Consider the following 19,150-nt stretch of genomic DNA (forward strand, 5'->3'; position numbering starts at 1 on the left):
AAGTGCTGTGTGGCATTTTCCTTCCCTCCTCCACCACCCCTCCTGGGATACCTTGGTAGTCATCCCCCTATTTGTGTGATGAATGAATAACGAATGCATGACTGTGAAGCAGCAATGACTTTATTGGCTCTGCAAGCAATGATTAAAGGGAGGAGGGGAGGGTGGTTAGCTTACAGGGAAGTAGAGTGAACCAAGGGGCGGGGGGGTTCATCAAGGAGAAACAAACAGAACTTTTACACCGTAGCCTGGCCAGTCATGAAACTGTTTTTCAAAGCTTCTCTGATGCGTACCGCGCCCTCCTGTGCTCTTCTAACCGCCCTGGTGTCTGGCTGCGCGTAACCAGCAGCCAGGCGATTTGCCTCAACCTCCCACCCCGCCATAAACGTCTCCCCCTTACTCTCACAGATATTGTGGAGCACACAGCAAGCAGTAATAACAGTGGGAATATTGGTTTCGCTGAGGTCTAAGCGAGTCAATAAACTGCGCCAGCGCGCCTTTAAACGTCCAAATGCACATTCTACCACCATTCTGCACTTGCTCAGCCTGTAGTTGAACAGCTCCTGACCACTGTCCAGGCTGCCTGTGTACGGCTTCATGAGCCATGGCATTAAGGGGTAGGCTGGGTCCCCAAGGATACATATAGGCATTTCAACATCCCCAACAGTTATTTTCTGGTCTGGGAATAAAGTCCCTTCCTGCAGCTTTTGAAACAGACCAGAGTTCCTGAAGATGCGAGCATCATGCACCTTTCCCGGCCATCCCACGTTGATGTTGGTGAAACGTCCCTTGTGATCCACCAGAGCTTGCAGCACTATTGAAAAGTACCCCTTGCGGTTTATGTACTCGGCGGCTTGGTGCTCCGGTGCCAAGATAGGGATATGGGTTCCATCTATAGCCCCACCACAGTTAGGGAATCCCATTGCAGCAAAGCCATCCACTATGACCTGCACATTTCCCAGGGTCACTACCCTTGATATCAGCAGATCTTTGATTGCGTGGGCTACTTGCATCACAGCAGCCCCCACAGTAGATTTGCCCACTCCAAATCGATTCCCAACTGACCGGTAGCTGTCTGGCGTTGCAAGCTTCCACAGGGCTATCGCCACTCGCTTCTCAACTGTGAGGGCTGCTCTCATCTTGGTATTCATGCGCTTCAGGACAGGGGAAAGCAAGTCACAAAGTTCCATGAAAGTGCCCTTACGCATGCGAAAGTTTCGTAGCCACTGGGAATCGTCCCAGACCTGCAACACTATGCGGTCCCACCAGTCTGTGCTTGTTTCCCGAGCCCAGAATCGGCGTTCCACAGCATGAACCTGCCCCATTAGCACCATGATGCATGCATTGTCAGGGCCCATGCTTTCAGAGAAATCTGTGTCCATGTCCTGATCACTCACGGGACCGCGCTGACGTCGCCTCCTCGCCCGGTATCGCGTTGCCATGTTTTGGTGCTGCATATACTGCTGAATAATGCGTGTGGTGGTTAATGTGCTCCTAATTGCCAAAGTGAGCTGAGCGGGCTCCATGCTTGCCGTGGTATGGCGTCCGCACAGAAAAAAGGCGCGGAACGATTGTCTGCCGTTGCTCTGACGGAGGGAGGGGCGACTGACGACACGGCTTACAGGGTTGGCTTCAGGGAGCTAAAATCAACAAAGGGGGTGCCTGTACATCAAGGAGTATTTCAGGCAGGACTGCACGGAGGGTTCCAATAAGAAATGGTGCACCTAAGTTATCGTTGTTATTGGAACAAGGAGGTTAGCCTGGCCTCTGATTGATACATGGCTAGATTTACCTCGCTGCACCTTCTCTGTGAGTGACTGCAGTGTGACCTAGAGGAATGAGTCCCCTAGACAGGGGAGGAGGCAAATGAGTACAAAACAAATCTGGTCTATTTCTTGTTTTGACCCACTCCATCTATCTTTTACATCTTTGGCTGGCAGCAGACGGTGCAGAAGGACTGCATGCCATCCACATCTCATGGCTGCTTGGCAGAAGATGGTACAGTACGCCTGCTAGCCATCCCCATCTCTTGCCTGCCTGGCAGAAGATGGTGCAATACGACTGCTAGCAATCCTCATCTCTTGCCTGCCTGGCAGAAGATGGTACAGTACGACTGCTAGCAGTCCGTATCGCCTGCCTGCTCACCATAAGACGGTTCAATAGGACTGACTGCAGGACTAAAGAGAATGACCTGGTCAAGTCACTCCAAATTTAGTCCCTGCGCCCATGTCTGCCCAGGCGCTCCCAGCCGACGCGGCCAGGAGCACCTCGGACACGATGAGGACGACTACCAATCGTATTGCACCGTCTGCTGCCAGAAGGCAAGGGGTTGCTGCTACTGTGCAGCAAAGCCGTACCGCGTCTGCCAGCACCCAGGAGACATAGGGTGACGGTTACCTGAGCGGGCTCCATGCTTGCTGTGGTATGGCGTCTGCACAGGTAACTCAGGAAAAAAGGCGCGAAATGATTGTCTGCCCTTGCTTTCACGGAGGGAGGGAGGGAACGGGGGCCTGACGACACGTACCCAGAACCACCCGCGACAATGTTTTAGCCCCATCAGAGCGCTCCATTGTGACTGCTCTGGACAGCACTCTCAGATGCCCGATTGTTTGCCATTGCTCTGACGCTGGGAGGGGCGCTTACAGGGTTGGCTTCAGGGAGCTAAAATCAACAAAGGGGGTGGCTTTACATCAAGGAGTATTTCAGGCAGGACTTCACAGAGGGTTCCAATAAGAAATGGTGCACCTAAGTTATTGTCCTTATTGGAGCAAGAAGGTTAGCCTGGCCTCTGATTGATACATGGCTAGATTTACCTCGCTGCACCTTGACTGCAGTGTGATCTAGAAGAATGAGTCCCCTAGACAGGGGAGGGGGGGGAAGCAAATGAGTACAAAACAAATCTGGTCTATTTCTTGTTTTGACCCACTCCATCTATCTTTTACATCTTTGGCTGGCAGCAGACGGACTGCATGCCATCCACATCTCATGACTGCTCGGCAGAAGATGGTACAGCACGACTGCTAGCAGTCCGTATCGCCTGCCCGCTCACCATAAGACGGTTCAATAGGACTGACTGCAGGACTAAAGAGAATGACCTGGTCAAGTCACTCCAAATTTAGTCCCTGTGCCCATGTCTGCCCAGGCGCTCCTGATCGACCTCACAGAGGCGACCAGGAGCACCTCAGACATGACGATGACGGCTACCAGTCGTACTGTACCGTCTGCTGCCACAAGGCAAGGGGTTGCTGCTACTGTGTAGCAATGCCGTACCGCGTCTGCCAGCACCCAGGAGACATAGGGTGACGGTTACCTGAGCGGGCTCCATGCTTGCCATGGTATGGCGTCTGCACAGGTAACTCAGGAAAAAAGGCGCGAAATGATTGTCTGCCCTTGCTTTCACGGGGGGAGGGAGGGAACGGGAGGCTGACGATATGTACCCAGAACCACCCGCGACAATGTTTTAGCCCCATCAGGCATTGGGATCTCAACCCAGAATTCCAATGGGCAGCGGAGACTGCGGGAACTGTGGGATAGCTACCCACAGTGCAACGCTCCGGAAGTCGACGCTTGCCTCGGTACTGTGGAAGCGCTCCGCCGAGTTAATGCACTTAATGCACTTAGAGCATTTACTGTGGGGACACACACACTCGAATTTATAAAACCGATTTCTAAAAAACCGACTTCTATAAATTCGACCTTATTCCGTAGTGTAGACATACCCTAAGGTGCCACGAGTACTTCTTTTGGATCGGTTACCTGGGTTTAACCAGGGTGGCGGAAATGGTGCTGAACACAGTTTTGTTCTCTTCTGCCCTTTCGGGTAAAGTGGCCAGCACCAGTTCAGCGGCATCTGTTGCGGACACCCCTTTATCAGCAAGGGATCGTTTTCCTAGCGTACGCAAGGCTTATGAGTAAGGACTGACCCGACTTCTAAATTCTAGGCGCTACGGTGGGTGCTTAACTATTTTCAGAGCAAGTTAGGCAAGTAACCCCCTTCAGAAGGCCACAGCCCTAATTAAAGCACTTTCCCCACTCCTCCTACCAGTATGCCCCAGGGCCAGCTTTGCGCTCCCCTGCCTCCTTTGGCAACAGACTTGAGTCCTGCGTCCAGTGGCTCCTCGCTTTAGGCTGGGGGAGGGGCCTTTAGATAGGGGTGGGCTTGCATTCCCCCAGCCCTGGACCCTGGAAACTCAGTAGGTGCCTTTTGGAAACAGGTATCAGAGGGGTAGCCGTGTTAGTCTGGATCTGTAAAAGCGGCAAAGAGTCCCGTATTCACCCACGAAAGCTTGTGCTCCAATATGTCTGTTAGTCTATAAGGGGCCCCGGGACTCTTTGCCGCTTTTGGAAACAGAGCACTATATTGCTATCTCTGGCACTGAACACAACACATACCCACCCATCCATCCACCCACCCCTACCTACCTACCTCTTGGAGGGATTAATGTGGGGGAAAATTACCATACTATTAGCAAGACCAAGGCGGAAATTGAATCTCAGATGCTTTTTATGTAATTAGGTAAGTAAAAACTGGAAATAATTATAGCAGCAGCTACTAGCTGTGCTGCTTCTGGCCTCTTGGCCGTGCCTTGACTTCTTATACAGCCTTTCATCCCAGACTCTATGCATGCAAAAACAGGGCAACTCCCTACTCTAACCAAAGCATTATGGCCTCTTTAATATGTACTCAGAAGAGAAGGGATATCTGAGTTCTTGTCTGACTAGTCCCCTTCCACACCATAAACTCCATGACAAAATGTAGAGCTGTGCATGGCAACTCAAAGAAGAGAGATGGTCTCCCAGGAATATCAAGTTCTTGAGTATATGGTGGAGGACAGTTCCATATGGGGATGAGATTTTGTTCACTCTCTGGGATCCCTGAAACCTAATTTTAGGAAATTCTCTAAGCTGCACTAAACCTGACCACATATCCAAGTATCTAAGTAAGTTGAGTAAGTCAGAACCATGTCTCTTATTCATCCACGGCCTCCCCTTCTCTCTATTTTCTTCTCATATAGTCTTGTTTGCAAAGACCATTAGTGCTGACATCTTTCTAAGGCTGCCATTTAATACAATACATGCCTAATCAAGGCACCTTTTGGTGTAGTATAGTGAAAACAACGTTAGCAACACAACCACACAAGCCTTGTTTACCTTCCATTTGAACAGGTTCACTCCTACAGCATTATTTGCTTTCCAGGACACACTGTTTGGCCAGCTGGTGCTATTGCACCAGATGATACAGCAATATCACTCAACCTTCCCAGACCACTGTACTGCTTGCAAGGGTCTGATTTGTCTTGCGTATCCCAAGTTTCACCTCACTTAAAAAATGCTTGCTTACAAAATCAGACATAACAATACAAAAGGGACACAGCACACTTCCTGAAAAATTGCTGACTGTCTCATTTTTTACCATCTAATTATAAAGGAAATCAATTGAAATATAAATATTGTACTTCCATTTCAGTGTATAGTATATAGAGCAATATAAACAAGTCATAGTATGACATTTTAATTTGTACTGACTTCGCTAGTGCTTTGTATGCAGCTTGTTGTAAAACTAGACAACTATCTAGAGGAGTTGACATACCCGTGGACGACCCCGGCGTACTCTGTCAATTTTTTTGCAGGGAGAAGTGAGGTTGGAGTTGAGTTAATTAATTTGCATCCTGTTCCCCACAGCTGCTGCAGGACAAAGGTGCTTTTCACTTATTACCCACAGGACAGGTGTTCCATGTTAGCATAAGAAGAGGCATGCTGAGATAAAATACAGTGCATGCCCTGTGACAGTCAAGCAAAAGCGAGTCCAAGTTGGTTTAGAGATACTGTATGCAAATGATGGTGAAAGGTACCAGGCTGCTTCCCTAGGAGGAGACTCAAGATTTTTTTATTTACCCACAGAACCAGGTACAATTTGGGCAGCAGCAGTGCAAGCTTCTCCAACCCCTGGATGTGCCTCTGATTTGATCTGGAGGCATAGATAGCAGAATGTGTTTCCAGCAGAGAAGCAGGGCTTACTCCCAAAGCAAATCATTTTAAAGAAGGGTCATCCAAATAGAGACCACCTATGAACTTTCTAGGCATCAGGACTTGGGACAGCACCTCTTGGATAATTCCGAGTGTTGGGGAAGTCCTTGGTATGATCCGCACATGCCCGGGATAGCAGGCAGAACTCTCTGTCCTTCACCAAGCCTTCTCAGCCCATATTCACTGAGCAAACTTTATAGTCACTATGGTGTATTACATTTCCTCCATTCCTATTTCTCCAGTCAAGGGCTGTGTAACCTGGGAAGAGTTAATTATCCTGCTGAAGCTTTCCTCGGTCATATAAGTCAACAGAGCACACACAATCACAGCGATTCATAGATTCAAAGGCCCCAAGGGACCACTGTGCTCATCTAGTCTAACCTCCAGTATAACACAGGTCATGGGACTTCCCTACAATAAGTCCTGTTTGAACGAGAGCAGAGGTTTTAGAAAGACAGCCCGTCTTGATTTAAAAATGGCCAATAATGGAGAATCCACCACAACACTTGATAAGTCGTTCCAATGATCAATTACCCTCACCATGAAAAATTATTTCCAGTCTGAATTTGTCTAGCTTCAGCTTCCAGCCAGTGGGTCTCAGTAGACCTGTCTACTAGTTCAGGAACATGGCCTGCATCCCCCTCACCTAAGAGGCTGCTCTGAACTCCGACCCACTGTGCCTGCAGGAGCACAGGCGAAACAGGTGGGTGTGGAAGGCCAGGCCTACCCAGTTGCAATGCCTTGCCTCTGGAATGTGTTCCTGTTGGAAATAGGACTGACCCCAACTTGGCTGCATTTAGATTGCATTCATTGCAAGATACAGGCTTTGTCTTGGCGTTCTATTGCCTCTGAGTGCTGGGATCCCTGGCAGCTAGCCTAGTGGCGGGGTTTTCTTTTGTCTAGCTGTGAAAGTTGCTTTAATTGCTTTCTCATTCTTTAGGTATTCAGGTTCAACATTAGTACTTAAAGGCCCTTCACGGGGAATGTAAGAGTTTGTATTTGCTGGTAATATGCTTCATAAGGCACAAAAACATAGACAGCCCCGGCTCCAAAGAGTTTACAATCTTAAAACTAGATATACATGGCCCAGACCCCTGTGCTGCCCCTTCTGCTGGCATTTAAACCTGTGCACCAGGGGAATAAAATGTTACCACACTAGAATTCTTCATGTACTTTGCAGGTAGCGGTTAGTTCTAGTTTGTACAGGTGTAAATGAGCACATGGGGTGCCAGGCAGCAGAGACTAAGGCCCCTGAAGACAGGACACACTGGAAAATACAGGTGGTGGGGATAAATTAGCTCTACTTCTGCCCATCTCTGGGACCTATAGTTTTAGTGTTTGCCAGCTCTAGATATCAGGATTTTAGTGGCTGCATTGTTCTTTGATGTAAAAACAAATAGTTACTGGAGAAATGTGGCTCAGCACAAGAATATAGTAATTTGGGGAAACAGGAAGACTAAGTGTGGAATCCTGGCCCCATTGTAGTCAATGGCAAAACTCTCATTGACTTTGAGAGGCTCTGGATTTCTCCCTTAGGGCCTACTTTATATTAACTCCAGGAGAGGAAAGATGGACCAAATGGGAGGTTCTGACTGTCTTTTCAGTGCAGCTCCATACAGTACCGAAAGCCTCTATAGGGGCTACCACAAAACAAATAAACATTGATATAACATTTACAGCAATAGCCTGTTCTCTCACCCTGTTTTGCTTCAACTGAATACTGGTGGGTACGGGACCCTCCTTACTTTGGCCTATATATAAAGCATAGCCGGTCAACAATTCTTCTTACATTTTATACAACACTAGTAGCAGAATATTGCAAGAAGCATATTACAGACTCACGGGTTCAACTTATCTCAAAGCTTAAAATGTACAGTTTTTCTAGTAATTTCTTTAATTGATTTTTCTCTTGTTTTATGTTCAGTGTTTTCATACTCATAAGAAGAGCTTTACTTATTTGCAATACAGTCAGTAACTGATTCCCAGAATTTCCCTTAATATTTTGAGTACAGAAGGGCCCAACCCAGATCCCTGTACCTTAAGACCCATTAATTCCATGAGCATGCAGTGGGGTGCACTCAGATCCACATTTGGCAGGTGACCCCTATTTGTGTCTTACAATGGGCTGATCAAAACTCCATGTCTGACGTTTACCATGTTCAACATTGGAATCCAGATCTGAATTTTGACATTCCCACAACATGCAACTTTCTTCGTGTTGTTACTTTCTAGTTAATGACAGCAATCATAATTGTCTCCATTTTCCCCTACCCCAAACTCTATTGGGTGCCAGTAGGCAAGGGAAATTATTTTTCCTGAATTAAGTCCATTTTAGAATCCTAGCAGACTTATGACCATCCACACACATGACCAATTTTTAGTACTAAGACGTATTCTTCTCTACTCCACTCCCAATTTGTCTCAGCATTTCTTTGGCTGTATCTGTTCCTCAGCTAGTCATTATGAATTAATGCAACATTGTGTTTTGATGTTTGGAATATTTCTGAATAATTCTTTCTTGTTGGTTTTTGGGATGTCACTTACACTACGGCTGTTAATTGAGTTGCATTAGTTAGTTGTAAATAATTCCAGGGCAATGGTTTGCTGTTATCATTTTGTTAGTGCTACAGTTAGCAGGAGTTCCTTTTGAAGTAGCTGGTTTATTTTAAGCTCTCTCTTTTGTAAGACACGTCAGGCAGTTTGGAAGGGGCAAGTTACAACAGATGGGGCACCAAACTGAGTGAGAGATCAGGAAACTGGGGTTTTACTCAAACCTCTGCCCTTGACTTGCTGTTGGACCTTGGGCCAATCATGTAGGGTTATTTCATGCCACAATTCAAGGGCAAATGCACCTGTATTACTCCTCCATTGTCCACCAAGGGCACAAATTTAGGGTTCTGTCTCCTCAGCTGTCTCCTCTCTTAGATAGAGATCTGCATCTCTCTCCTTCCTGATTGGGGCTTTTCCAGTCTGCTCACATCCCTGCCTACACTGTGACAATCCCAACAAGCTGGACAGGCCAGCATCTGCACATTGCTTTCTCTTTGAAGGCTATGAACAGCTATGATTGCCAGCAGTTACAAGTTACCACACAGCTCTTTGTAAGCAAGCACATTTATTCTTAAGGTGAAAGCATTACAGAGAAAACATAAAACAATAAAAGTTCCTAGACATGTGCTATCGCCCATCAGTCTTATGGGGCCTTGGGAGGCCAAAGTCCTTCCAACCCTTCTCAGGAAAGTCCTGACAGAAAGTCCTGCCTGTTTGCTGAATCAGAAGAAAGGCCCTGAGTCAGTTTAGACTCATGCTATTTATCCAGGAGTCCTTTCTCTGTCTGCTGGTCTCTGGAGAATCTGATTTGAACTAATATACGTGATCTCCCCAAGAGGTGATACCTGTTGGGGTGGGAAGGGGAAGATTACGGCCTGGTGAATTTTCTGTAATCGCTACCCACTGTTTTTAATCCTTGCAAGAGCTGTGGTAGCCCTCTGTCATGGAATAGAGCAGTGGTTCTCAACCAGGGGTCCAAGCTCCCTGGGAAGCCACGAGCAGGTTTCAGGGGGTCCGCTAAGCGGGACCAGCGTTAGACTTGCTGGCGCGCAGGGCAGAAAGCCAAAGCCCTGGGCTCTGAGCCCTGCCACCTGGGGCTGAAGCAGAAGCCTGAGCAACTTAGCTTTGCAGTGCCCCTTGTGGCGTGGGGCCCCAGGCAATTGTCCTGCTTGCTACCCCTTAATTCCAGCCAAGGCTTTTATATGCAGAAAACCATGTGGCACAGGTGGGCCATGAAGTTTTTATAGCATGTCTGGGGGGCTTCAGAAAGAAGAAGGTTGAGAACCCCTGGAGTAGAGCACAATCCTGCATAAGCCATTAATTTAAAACCAAGGGGACCCCAAAGATACTGCATGGGGTTGCAATATTTGTCACAGCTCCTCCATAAAGAAGTTACACACAATCCTGACCCTCCATAATACATACATTTCATACCTAAGGGCTTTCAAGGATATTGCAGGAAATTGACATATCTGTCACAGAATCATAGACATGTAGGGCTGGACAGGGACCTCAAGAGGTCACATACTCAATTCTGCCTCATTGTGAGCGATGGACTATGCCTAGACTTTCCCTGACTGATGTTTGTCTAACCTGTTCTTAAAAATATCCAGTGACAGGAATTCCACAACACCCCTAGGTAGCCTATTCCAGAGCTTTACTATCCATATAGTTGGATATTAGGAAAAACTTTCTAACTTAAATCTCCCTTGCTGCAAACTAAGCCAATTACTCCTTGTCCTGTCCTTGGTGGACTTGGAGAACAATTGATCACCATCCTCATTATAACAGACCTTTTACTTATTTGAAGACTTGTCAGGTACCCCCCCTGCCGCCAGCCTTCTCTTTTCTAAACATGCCCAATTCTGTCAACCTTTCCTCCCGGGTCCTCCCTCAATCATATTTGTTGCTCTCCTCTGGACTCTGTTCAACTTGTCCACATCTTAAAGTGTGATGTCCAAAACTGGACACAGTCCTCCAGCTCCGGCCATATGGCTACGCATAGTGGGAGCAGAAAGCAAGGACTTCCTCTCACCACAGGTAACAGAGGAGGCGCAGGGGCTGTTACCAAGTTGCTCCCCTTGGTACCAACTCACTGGAAAGGAAATGGGAGGTGGGGAGGGGGGAGGAGACAGTGTGCTTCAGCTCCACTCTCTCAGGTTCTAGAATGCTCACTACACCAGGAGAGGGCGGGTAACCCTGGTAGCTCGGTGCTGGCTAGGGAACCCCCTTTTGAGGGAGGTGTCCCCGGGGGCTGTTTCTATCCCAGATCTGCATCAAGGTGACACAAAGCAAGAGAGAATCAGGCCCCCTGACTTTATAAATATGAATCCTCTACCTCGCTGCATATAGCAGTGATTTCCCATAATGTGTGTTTGCTGCTACATTTCATATTGAAAGTGACAAACAGGATAAGTAATAAAAATGATCTAGCCATGGCTGAGGGCTGGCCAGTGTGTCCTGCGGAAGCCACTGCAGCAGCACCAGCTGCCAGCAGAGCCAAGACCAGCGGCACAAACTCCCAAATGCTTGTAACATTTCACTGTCACTCAATAGATTAATTCTGTGAACATGCTGGTCAGTGTCTTAAGAGGTTAATTAAACCCCTGGCAGGTGTAACATACCTCTGCTCATAAGAGGTATATCTGTGAAGGGAGCTTAGCTGCATGCACAAACAACTGCAGAGAAATAGGATATATCACTAGAGTGTACTGAATATCAAAGACCCAAACGCCCTATGCTCAGCCCACCTGCCATATTGACCTCCTGGTACATTTGTTCCCTATTCCCTGACCAGCTGCCCAACAAATTACCTTCCCTCTCTAATGGGCTGTAACAGATCCATGGCTACTTAACCTTTTATGGTCATCACAAAACAGCTAGCTGGAATTCCATGACAGCAGCAGGAATCCTGCTCCAAGTGCAGAGTTCCCTGCCCCTTGAGTTAATGGACAATCTCCCTTAGTTGTATTGAGACTATGACTCACAGATAAGCAGTTCTGCTTCCACCCAGTAGGGGTCAGCAGCAGCAGCAGCATGTTCTCTCACTCTCTAGCCAATTCATTGCAAGTATCCTTTATCATTTCATATCACTGAGTTAGTGACTCTGTTGTATTAACTCCTTTCTGGTAGCTTATGAATGACTGGAATTGTTGTACGTGTATAAAGGAACTGAAAACACAAGTAGTAATTAAATGGTTTAGCCATCCTTTTCATTCTCCTGCTGGATCTCTGGAGGATTTCTGTACAGTATTTAATGTATTAGATAGTTAGAGAAATCTTCCATTATTGAATGCAGTGTTCTAGCTGTGTTGGTCCTAAGGATATGAGAGAGACAAGCTGGGTGAGAAGAAAAGGAGTACTTGTGGCACCTTAGAGACTAACAAATTTATTTGAGCATAAGCTTTCATGAGCTATAGCTCACTTCATCAGATGCATCCGATGAAGTGAGCTGTAGCTCACAAAAGCTTATACTCAAATAAATTTGTTAGTCTCTAAGGTGCCACAAGTACTCCTTTTCTTTTTGCGAATACAGACTAACACGGCTGCTACTCAAAGTTGGGTGAGGTAATAGTGGGTGAGCTAATATATCTTTTATTAGACCAACTTCTGTTGGTGAGAGAGACAAGCTTTTGAGCTCCATTAAGCTTGTCTCTCTCCCCAGAAGTTGGTCCCATAAAAGATATTACCTCATCCACCTTGTCTCTATAGTTAGAGAAAGACAGTCCATTCAAGACCTTTGAACCCTTGCCAGTTACAGCATCCACTGACTCAAGCAATAATACAAAATGTCAGGGTACATTAAATATATTATCCTGCAAACACATGCAAAGAATGTAAAATGTTTTACCCAATGTAGAAATAACCTTCAATTCCAGTGACTGAAATACCAGAACACCAGTAAGTTCATGTCTTTAAATGAGGAAAAAATTGAATAAATAAAAGCAACTCCTCCAATAAATTTAAAGTTCAACTCAAAAATTTCAGCTAAAATGCTGTACTCTAAGCAGCTCCCTCTAAAATACACTAAGTAGCATTGCCATCTAGTGACCAGCACATAAGCTGAACATGAGCAAATTTGTCCATTTGTCTTTTTTAATCTATAAAGAACACTGCTCTAGCTCCCTTCTCCGAGGATCTCAAAGCATCATCAAGCCATGTAACACCTGCGAGGTACAAATCATTATTCTTCTTATACACCTGGGTAAACTGAAACACAGCACAGTTAAACGATTAATCCAACATCACAGTGAGTCAGCAGCAGAAGTGGGAATAGAACCCAGGAGTCCTAGCACCAGTCCCCGAGCCCCACCACTGCATTTTATTCCTGTAACCTAGTCTTGCAGTGCAGGGTTAAGGTTTAAGGTAATTATTGAGGGTTGTGTTTAGGGTTTTGAGTTAGTATTAGGGCTTTGGGGTAGGGTTTGGGTTAGTGTTTAAGATCAGGTAAGTAGTGCTAAGGTAAACTGTGCTAGGGTAAAGTATAAGCGTTATGTTTATGCACAAAAGATTTTTTAAAGACATTTGTATGTAAAGTATTAAGCAGATCCTAGGGGGGAAAAAAACATTCCTCCTATAGCTAAGGAGGACAAGTAATTGAGGCTAGTCATATAACATGTTCCAGTAAGATGCGGTGACACTTAGTACATCTCACACACAAAAACAAGAGCAGATACAGTTAAAGGTGGCAAATTCAAAACTGATAAAACACTTTGTCACATAAACTGTGGAACTCATTGCCACAGGACATCACTGAGGCCAAGAAATTAGCAAGATTCAGAAAGGAATGAATATTTATATAAACAAGAGTATCCAGAGTCATAATTAATGATAGACATTTTGGAAGGGACATTAAATCTCACGCTTCAGGACTTAAGCAAATCTTTACCAGCAATCAGGACGACAGTGTGTGTGTGGGAGGTGTATTTCCCATCTGCCTATTGTGGGGTTCTTACAACCTTCCTCTGAAACCATCAGGTACAGGCCACTGTCAGATATAGGATATGGGTCTGATCCAGTCTGGCAATGCCTGCCTACCTACCTCCACAACCCGGGAATGAACCCTAGTCTAACCTCACAGAAATAAAACAATGGTGCATTTAATTGTAAAGTGTGTCAGGTTCCGAGCTGGGTTCTGCTCCTGTGGCTTAACTGGAATTAACGGTGTGTGTGTGTGTGTGTGTGTGTGTGTGTGGGGGGGGGGGGGGGGGGGGGGGGGGGGGGGAACTGATATTGAAGATGGAGCTCTCAACGTGCTGTGAACCTGGGTAACTCTATTGAAGACAGTGGAGTCACACTACTCTTAAAATATTTTGAGTGAGAGGACATTCAAGCCCATATATAGTGTTATCAGTTAGGTTTAGTATCAAATTCTGTTCTAATTTATGCTGCTTTAAGGATTAGATCCAAAGGCCATTAAAGTCCATGGAAAGATTCCCAGTGACTGTAATGCTCTTTGGATGAGGCCCTACATCGTGAGTAATAATAATAAATGATATCTAGCTCTTATATAGCAGTTTTCATCCACAGATCTCAAAGCACTTAACAAAGGAGGGAAATCACATGAAATCCACTGACTTCAATGTAAGCGAAGCAGATATGTCCCCTAATGTGTGAGTTAGGTGGTTAGAGGAAAAGGATTAAAGGGGACCATTGAGGGAGAAAGTTGCAGTTTATACATTAAGGTTTTATGGTTACCTTGAAAGATTCAAGGTTAGTTTATAATTTCTTATAAATTATCCCCAAATATTTGACTGTTGCTTTAAAGCTGAAGTGTTAAGACAAAACGGATACATTTGAAAAGTTTGAGTATTAAAAAAGCCCTTCATCGCCCAATTTATAAATAAAATACAAGTTAGTCCTTGTACAGTCAGCAGCTCTCAGCGCATATTACCTTGCTGTGGGGCGACCCCTCTGACTTCAGTGAAGTTCTATGTCATCTCGTTGCAGAATCACGGTCTAAAACATACAGTCACACTGGATATCAAGGGTCTATTTATAAATAGCTTATATAAGGCTAATAAGTGATTAATAGATGTGATAAGCATGGTAATGAGCAGTATGTGTACACATGGTTACAAGCAACACCAAAAGAAGGTGTTAGAGATGGCCATAAGCCATGGTTATAAGCAAACAGTTAACCTTTTATAACCCATTTATAAATGTATTCTTAATATAGAGTATGACTGATATATCAGACACTTTGTTAAATCATATTCCATACAGCCCAGCTCTGGTCTGCCTAAACACATCTGCACACTCACTAAGTTATAATTAGCAGGTTTTACTTTCTGAAGCAGGAATGCTTCATTTTGAGCAAGAAACCGCCATCAAAAAGCCCAGCGATTTTACAGCAGTAAAATGAAGCAAGATCAACTGTTTTGTAACAGAGGCAGCAAATAGGAAGGCCCGTGAGGGGAAGGATGCTCCAGGGGTTAGGGCACTGGCCTGGACCTGGGTTCAAGTCCCTCCTCTGCCACAGACTTCCTGCGTGACCTTGGGCAAGTCATTAAGGGCTTGCCTACACAAACATTTAGTTCACAGCAAGCCGGAGTGTGAATCTAACCTGCCACGCACTAACTGTCCACGTGGATCCTGCTGAAGCGCACAAACAGTTTGTTAGTTTGCTTTAATCTACTCCCACTTCAAAGTGAAGTAGATCAAAGCACACTAATGAAGTGTTCATGCGCTTCAGCAGGATCCCCGTGGACAGTTAGCCTGCAGCAGGCTGGTGGGTGGGGGAGGAGAAAGGAGGCTTTAGCCGCCTTGTGCCTCAGTTTCCCTACTGTAAAATGGGGATAATAGCCATGTCCTATTGCATAAGGGTGTTGTGAGGATAAATAAATTCAAGCATGTGAGGTGCACAGTTATAATGGTTATGGGGACCATGTAAGTACCAGAGAGAGAGTCTGGACTGGTTTCATCACCTAGTCAAACATGACCTGAAATAATGTCTTTGGTTTGTTTCCACTGAAATTGGAGCATGAGCTGTCTCTTCATGTAGAATGACTAGATCAGAGGAAACTCTGCAACCTAAAGCTCCTTTCAGTCAATGCTAGAAACTCAGAAGAGCTTTTAAATCAGTAACCCTGAAAATAGTTACTCACATCAATGAAACATTGCATTAGTTAATTATATCCAGTATCCAATTAACCCAGTGCACTCATTTGCTTCTTTCTACCAACCCAAATGTTTGGGTGAGCTGAGAATTAAAGAAAATTGCCAATTAATTTTCCCAGCCATTTTGAGAAAAGTGATGCATTCAGTCATTAAATAAGTGACAAAGGGTAGACAAAGAACAAAGTAATCAAAACTAAGTATGTAGATTAACCTGATATCAGCATATTGCAGAGAAAATTTCAGAAGCAGAGGGAGGTTGACAGGGACTGTTCAAATTAACCCTGGCTTGCTTATGAGATTCTATTTACTTTAATTATAAAACCAATTTGTTAGCACCGGAGGATCTCAAAGCACTAAATTAATTAAGACTCAGAACACCTTTGGGAGTCAGTAAGAGGGGGGGGGGAGATCACCTCACTTAGCAGTGAAATACAGCCACTTCTGGGAAGGAATGCAACAGCAATTTGACAGTACACAACAACACTGTATACATCAGCATAGGGCAGGAAGTGAAGAATGCCATTTCAGAGATGCAGGCTACAGTTAGCCGAGTTTAAAATCGGGACAGGAGGCCAGGTTTAAACCTTTTGCTCATCTTTATAATCAACCATGTATGTTTAATTTCACTGTTTTTGTATGTACATTTCACACATTCAAATAAGTGTACTGCAATGGCTTTGAAATCAAGGTAGGTGTGTATGGCTGGGTGACTGCTGGCTCTGCAGGCATCAGTCAGTGCAATGAAGGGTCAGACACCTCCATGGTTGTATAGGGTATTCCCGTCCCCCTCTCCCCACGGGAAGACTGCTCTAGGTATCTGGAGTTCTTGGTGGGGCAAAGGCAAGTCAAATAGGTGTGTGTGCGCATGCACATTGTTTCTTCACCACCCTTGCGTATTATCTTTGTGTGTGTGTGTGACACTTCACACCACCAATGCTGGGGAGACCTCTTGAAGGTCCTTGGGACAGCTGCCTTCTGCAGAAGCCGTAGCACTGGAGCCGTGCTGCTAGGGAGAAAGGAGCTGCCAGAAGCCCAGAACTGGTACAGGTGCTTAGGGCAGCTGCTTGGATGTCCTCCTGGCTTTGCGCAGATCCGGAGAGGATTGACAAAGTTTGTGGGCTGGCCCAGCAGTCAGGGAGAAAGGGAGCTGCCAGAAGCCCAGAACTGGTACAGGTGCTTAGGGCAGCTGCTTGGATGTCCTCCTGGCTTTGCGCAGATCCAGAGAGGATTGACAAAGTCTGTGGGCTGGCCCAGCAGCCTGTTCCATGGGTCAGCATACATCATGCCCACGGTCAGATAAATCTCCCCTTTTTCTATAGGTTTTCCCATTGGAGGAGTCCACGGGACTTGTTTCTAACATTCAACTTGTTTAAAGAGAGACTATGTAAGTGAAGCCCTTTGCATCATTATAGTGCTGCCTCTGGGATGCTGAACTAAAAGCCAAGTCACTCCATAACTGACTGAGCATCAGCCAGAATCTTTCTTTCAAAGATGATTTTTTTTGTACCCAGTCAGCAAGAACACGAGTCAGTTCACACAACCTTTTATTCCCATACATCAGAAGGAGCTTGTAAAAGATACCACCAAATCCTCTAGGTGGCAGCAAAAGTTTCCTACAGTCTTATTCCAAAATCAGGATTATTTATGTTGATTTTAGGAGTTTACCCACTAGTAGAGGACTGTAGTCAGGAACATAGCACACGAGACAGGGATGCAGGAGACCCACATTCTAGCCCCAGCACTTCTACTGTCCTGGGGCAAACCACTTCACCTCTGTACCTGTTTCTCCTACAGCAGTGTGAAAAAATTGATTTTTGGGTTAAAAATTGGTTTCAGGTCAACACAACACTGATTATTTGATGAAATGAAAATTCTGGAAAAAACTGATTTGATTAAAAAACCTTTATAAAAATAAAAGCAAAGGAAATATGGAAAAAGAGCTAGCTCCCCAAGGGACAAAACAGAGGAGGTGGCAGCATTATCCCTCCTCCCAGTTGTCCCAACTCTCACTCCTTCCAGCTGTGTGCTCCAATCACCTGGTGAGAGCGCGTGTCTCTCTCTGGCCCAGTGACAATGCCAGTATTAGTACAAAGAGGATCAGCTTCGAAAGGAGAGGCTGAGAGAGCCCTACCCAGAATACCTAACAGCCTGGTGGTTAGGTCCCCTCATTTGTGAGGGGGAAAATGTGAGTTCAGGTTCCTGCCCAATGGGCTAATGGACAGGAAGGGGGAGGCAGCACCTCTTCCCCCTCAGTTTGGTAGATGCCCCTTGTGTCTCTAGCCTGGAAAATGAAAATGCTTCATTTCAACATTTCTGAAATTCCCCCCCCCCGATCAAAACAATTTAGCAAAATCCACGCTTGCTTGGTAAGCGTTTTGGTTGTCCCTGTAGAAGGGTGGGTTCACCGCTGGGACACCCCCTCATGGCACAGCCGACTCTTTTCATCTAGCACCCCTGCAGAGGAGCTGCTCCAGCCCTGCAGTGGTCTGCTGCTTTTTGTGACTCAGCCCTCCAGCTAGGTCACTTATAGTCCCCCCCAACCCCCACCCCTTCTGGGGTAACAAAGCCTTCTCCAGCAAGCAATTCGCAGACCTTATGCCAGGTCTCCAGCCTCTGGGACCAATGGGCCTTCCATGCCTTGGCTTGGGGCTTCACGACCTTGCCTTCTTTCTAGGGTGCAGAGCCACTCAAGGCTCACCCTTTGTTCAGGGCAGGGCCTCGCTGGGCTCCCTTCTGGAGTCCCCTAGTAAATCTCAATGGAAAATATGAGCAAACCACCACGGCCCTCCTCAGGCTTGAGCTTTCATCCCTCCCATGTTCCCCAGCTGAATGCCTCCCAGGGATTTCTCCCCACAGATCCAGATCCTGCCCCTTAATCAGAGCTCACAGCCAGAGCTTGCTGTACCCTGGTAGCAACCCTGCTGACTTCTTGCCACATTTCTCTACTCAGGAAAGGATCCCAGGGCCAATACTCACCTAGGTTTCTTCTTGGACTCCCCTGGTCTCTCCACTACCAAGAGGAAGGATGCAGAGATTGGTTTGTCTCTCCCCCCTATGCCGCTTCCTCTTTTCACAGCAACCACCCTGCTAGGCCTCATCTTTAACTGGGCCTGGGCCAACCCCCAGGTGACAGTAAGTGCTCTAATTTAGTGCTCCAGCTCCACTTAACTCTTTCAGAGCCAGTGTGGCGTAGACACCCCGGCACAGCAGCATTTTTCAGTGAACAAAAAAAACGTGGCCAAAATTTTTTGCTCAGCTTTATTCCAACCTTTTGTCTCTCTTGTCTGTTTGGGCCAAGACTTTCTCACTCTGGGCCTAGCGCAGTGGGACCCTCCAGGAGTGCTACAGTCATAAAGAAAAGCAGAATGCTTTCGGTTTTTCAGATTCCTTTTCCTCACCATGTTTTCTGAATGACAGCAGCAGAGACTGCAGTGAAGATTTTTTTTTTTTTTTTAAA

The sequence above is a fragment of the Caretta caretta genome, chromosome 14 (genome assembly GCF_965140235.1).
Source record: "Caretta caretta isolate rCarCar2 chromosome 14, rCarCar1.hap1, whole genome shotgun sequence".
Classification (NCBI taxonomy): domain Eukaryota; kingdom Metazoa; phylum Chordata; order Testudines; family Cheloniidae; genus Caretta; species Caretta caretta.